Raw genomic sequence first — 5,404 nt, 5'->3', positions numbered from 1 at the left:
TACCGTCCCCTGTCGTCTGTTCTGTGTCTGCGTTCTGGGAGGTTTTTACAGCTACGGGGGGGGGGGGGGGGGGCATCTTTGGGAGACTCGGGGGGGCAGAAATATTCACCCTAACATGGCAGCACTGATGACAGCATTAAATATTCACTCCCGGATTCAAAAACAACAAAAACGTATCGGCTCGCAGTGGCGCACGCTAGTAGCTAGCATGCTCGCTAGCAGAGCGAGGTAAGGCTACGGGAGGGGAAAACCGAATAATGTGATGTTTAAATGAATGACAGAATGACCTTTATGGAGGAAAGGTCACATCAGATTCATGGGGGATGGGACAATGTGCGCAAGGCGCTTCCTCTGGGTGGGCGTGGCCTAAAGCGGACAGGTCAGGTCGCCGCCCTTATTCAGCTGTTTAAACACACACACTGACCTTGCTGATACATGTCTTACATCCCCGCAAACACACACACAGACACCTCAGATCAGGGTCTCATTAGCATCACCCACCAGAGACTAATTAACGCACCCATCAACGCTGCCCTAATTTGCTCTCCACGTCATTACCGAGCAAACGAATTAACGCTAATTTACACACCCGCAACACAAACACAGCAGCGTCTCTGCTGGGAGGGGCCCCACGCACCAAATTAAGGGCCCGCACCCGGGCCACCGTCCCAGGTGACCGCCTCCCAGGTGACCGCCGTCCCAGGTGACCGACATCCCAGGTGACCGCTATCCCAGGTGACCGCCGTCCCAGGTGACCGCCATCCCAGGTGACCGCCATCCCAGGTGACCGCCATCCCAGGTAACCGACATCCCAGGTGACCGACATCCCAGGTGACCGCCGTCCCAGTGACCGCCGTCCCAGGTGACCGCATCCCAGGTGACCGCCGTCCCAGGTGACCAACATCCCAGGTGACCGCCATCCCAGGTAACCGACATCCCAGGTGACCGCCGTCCCAGGTGACCGCCGTCCCAGGTGACCGCCATCCCAGGTGACCGCCGTCCCAGGTGACCGCCTTCCCAGGTGACCGCCTCCCAGGTGACCGCCTTCCCAGGTGACCGACATCCCAGGTGACCGCCATCCCAGGTAACCGCTGTCCCAGGTGACCCCACCCTCCATTCAGAGTTGGGAGGTGGTTGGGAGGGAAAGCAGACGGGATGTTCGGAACTGGTGTAAATCTGCACCAAAACTCAATTTTATTTTGAATAAATAAAGGAAACACAGTTATAAAAGAGTTATCATATTTATTACTCTACTTCCTGTCCTGATGACTCTACTTCCTGTCCTGATGACTCTACTTCCTGTCCTGATGACGCTCAGACTTTAATGTTAACCTGAGAGGAAGGACTTTTACCTGAGTGCTACATTCCCGCGCTCCTCCCGGATTTCCGGTGAACCAGGTCCTGGTCCAGTCCGTCCAGCAGAGGGGGTGAGAACACAGGGTCACGTGACCCCTCCGACCACCCTGTGGGATTATTACACGTGACAGATTAGCTAATCCAGGAATCTTTTCCAAACATTTCTGAGGAGGAGCTGGAACGAGGCTGGAAAGATGAAGCCGAGGTCTTAGAGGTCGGTTCTGGACGCCGAGCGGCGTCCGGCGTGCAGATCCACCAGGTGCTGCTGCAGGTGACCCCGGCGCCATCGCCATCGCCCGTCCCAGAGATGGCGGTTGCTAAGCAGCCATGTTAGCTGGTAGCAGCTTTCCAGGGGTGCTGTCAGCGTTTCGCACCTTCAAAAAAACCCAGAGTGTTTTGTTCCTGACACACCTGAAGGCTCCTGGAGTCGGTGAATAATTAATGGATCTCTGGATCTGCTGCACTTTCATTCCAAGATTAGACCAGACTCCTCCCCAAACTGGGACGGGAGAGATTATACTGGGAAATGACCTGCTCATGGTCACCAGTTACATTCTGAACATTTCAATCAAATGCCAGTATAACCAGTCATTTACCCCCTCTGTCCCAGTATAACCAGTCATTTACCCTCTCTGTCCCAGTATAACCAGTCCATCTACCCTCTCTGTCCCAGTATAACCAGTCATTTACCCCCTCTGTCCCAGTATAACCAGTCCATCTACCCTCTCTGTCCCAGTATAACCAGTCATTTACCCCCTCTGTCCAGTATAACCAGTCCATCTACCCTCTCTGTCCCAGTATAACCAGTCATTTACCCCCTCTGTCCCAGTATAACCAGTCCATCTACCCTCTCTGTCCCAGTATAACCAGTCCATTTACCCTCTCTGTCCCAGTATAACCAGTCCATTACCCTCTCTGTCCCAGTATAACCAGTCATTTACCCCCTCTGTCCCAGTATAACCAGTCCATCTACCCTCTCTGTCCCAGTATAACCAGTCCATCAACCCTCTCTGTCCCAGTATAACCAGTCCATTTACCCTCTCTGTCCCAGTATAACCAGTAATTAAGTATTTCCGCTCAGATCTGAGATCATCTGTTAAATAGAATTAAAGATTTAAAAAGACTTTTGTGTGGAAAGAAAGAGCGACAGAAGAACCAAAGAAAGAGGGAGAGAAGTGTAATTACATAAGTAATTACAGATTAAATCACAGAGAGAAGAGAAAGGGAGAGGGGGAGAGAGGAGAGAGAGGGAGAGAGAGAGGAGGAGAGGGAGAGAGAGGGAGAGAGAGAGGAGGAGAGAGGGAGAGAGAGAGAGAGAGAGAGGGAGAGAGAGAGGAGGAGAGAGGGAGAGAGAGAGGAGGAGAAAGGGAGAGAGAGAGAGAGGGAGAGAGCGAGAGAGAGAGAGAGAGAGGAGAGAGAGAGAGGAGAGAGAGAGAGAGGAGAGAGAGGGAGAGATGGAGAGATGGATGAAGAGAGGAGGGCTGGAGGGAAGTAGCCCTGCAGTGAGTCTCATCCATGTAATTACACTCGAAGAGCTAAATGAAACAAAGGGCGCGCGCGCGTATATGTGCGCGCGCACGCACACACACGTCCACCCACTGATGGCATCGCGGCACCTTTACGTCGTAAAGGTGCCGCGATGCCGCGTTGTTTGTCTCATCTTCTGTAGCTTCCAGTTGCCATGGTGACCTGGGGGTTGATTCCAGTGTGACTTATAGCCACCGTGTGTCACGAGCTCGCGCCCCCGAGTTTCATCACAACTTCCGGAACGTGGGCGGAGACTCGTGTGGGCGGAGACTCGGAACAACACAGGTGTGGGCGGGGCAGCGGACCCAAACCGTCTGGTTCATTGTGTTCCGTGGATTTTAGGGATAAATCCTGTCTCCTTTTGTGGAATTTGTGATTCCAAAGCAGCATAAATTCCATTCCGCGCCTGGGAGGACGGCGACGGAACTCCGGAGTTCTTCTTCTTCGCGTCTTTTCGGGAGAGAGCGCTCAAGAGCAGCTCCAGACTTTCGGCCCAATTTTAGGTTTCTGTGTACGAAGCGACCGTAGAAACAGATGGTTGTTATAAATAAAGCGCGTGGGTGCGCGCGCGCATGGCTGCGCGTGGAGGTGTTCGCGTCGCTGGCACAAACAAATGTTGGTATGTAAATCCATCTGCGGAGTGGGAACCGAAGCATATGCAGACAGGCGGCGTCCAGAACAACACTCACAGGGACAGAATTCACGGGAAAAAGCCGCGTCTTTGTTAATCACGTGGTCAACAAAGTGCTAGCAGAGCTAGCATGCTAGCAGAGGGATGGACATGAGCCAATCCGATTAGTTTCCATCCTTTAAAAATGGTTAAAAATTTAAAAAAGGAGAGGATTTCAGGTTTTAAAAGAGTGAAAAACGTGGCGCAATTAATCACAATCTGGGTCTTATGAAATATAACATGAAAGTTCTGACAAATTGTTTTTCCTTGATTCACAAAGTTGCGCTAAAAACGTCGATTGAAGTTTTCAGAAATTAAATAGGAGGCTTTTACGGCGTGGCTGCTGTGACCTACTTTATTAAGACAAACAAACAATGGAAACGCATAAATTTGCATTATTTAGCGGATAAACCGCCACCGACAACACTTTGTTGTGGCTGCTGCATGATGCATGAAAACTCGCTCAATCCTCGTTGCTAACAACTCACATCATTTTATTGATGAAGCCAAACAACAAAAAAGCCACATCGTGACATTTGAGCAGCTTTGTACTTATTGATTTTTAATTTGTCGTTATAGAGACATTCAAGGACAGTCGTTTAGCGCGCATTAGCAACGCCCGCGGCAGCTATCGGAGCTGAACCGATTGATCAGTCAGACATGATTGCGTACTTTCAGCTTGTTTATTAATTGGCTTTATTAGCTGATGATTAGGTGCATTTAAAGCTGTCAACCTGGATTAGCGTCTGTGCTTAGCAGGGACAAACCGTCACCGCGACCGGCCCTCGGGTCCTGTCACAACCAATTTTTTTTAGCTTTTCTTATGAGAGAATGCTACATGCTACACCGGACAGGAAAATCCAGGTGACCTTCGCCTCAGATTTAATCCTCACCAAAACCAACAACTTATGAAGAAGTCCGGTTCGTCACGGACTTAACACGCGTGCTAACTGCTAACTGCAGGACGTACGCGTACCATGCTAGGGCGGCCATCTTGGAACGGAGAGGTCGTTTCTCAATACCAAGCACGCAGTCACGGACTTCTAACCTTCCGGAGTTCATATTCGGATGTCCATACTTTGAAGAACATCCCGTTCGCCACGGTTGCTGGCTGAGGTGAAATGCATTATGGGATGTCCCAGGTCCACACAAGTCACAGCTGACGCATACTTATAAAGTGGGCGGAGCAAGAGCACATCCTCAGCGGAGACAGATGTCCAGACTAGGTGCCATCGCTCTCGGGGGAAGGGCCCCACAGGTGAAAGGTCGCGACCCCCGCAGGAAGTGAGACCACGACAATCTTTCCGTTTCCTGAGAACAGCGCAATAAAGACGAGCCGATAACGTCCAGTGGAACCAATCAATATCAATTAATGACTGAACGTGGCGAGCGGAGCGGAGTCGATGGGTCCTTGGGGCCCGTCGGGCAAAGACCGGACCCACGGACGGTCCCGAGTCAGAAGACGAGCTGATAATAACCGTCCCCACGACAGCGTCCCTGAGAACGTGGCGTTCCAGGAAGCAGCAGGAGAGCGGCGCCGTGGCGGCGGTGGCGGCGAGTGTGTGCGTTTCCTCCTTCCTGGCTGCTTGATATTCACATGTTGTCGTCGTCCGTCTGTTGCCTGTGTGTGTTTGATCATAACACCGTCACCTCTGCTGGCTCCTCATCATTAACTCCTCAAGTCTGCCATGTCACACACACACACACACACACACACACACACACCCTCTCTCTCTAATCTCTGCACTTTGGGAGTCTTTCTCCTCTCGGGCTCCTCGGCAGCAGAAACTCTCTTGAATTGGATTTTCTTCCGTCTTCAAAGGCCTCCGATGGCGGAACGCACCTTTGATT

The sequence above is a fragment of the Takifugu flavidus genome, chromosome 18 (genome assembly GCF_003711565.1).
Source record: "Takifugu flavidus isolate HTHZ2018 chromosome 18, ASM371156v2, whole genome shotgun sequence".
NCBI lineage: Eukaryota > Metazoa > Chordata > Actinopteri > Tetraodontiformes > Tetraodontidae > Takifugu > Takifugu flavidus.
This window is presented reverse-complemented; position numbering follows the sequence as displayed.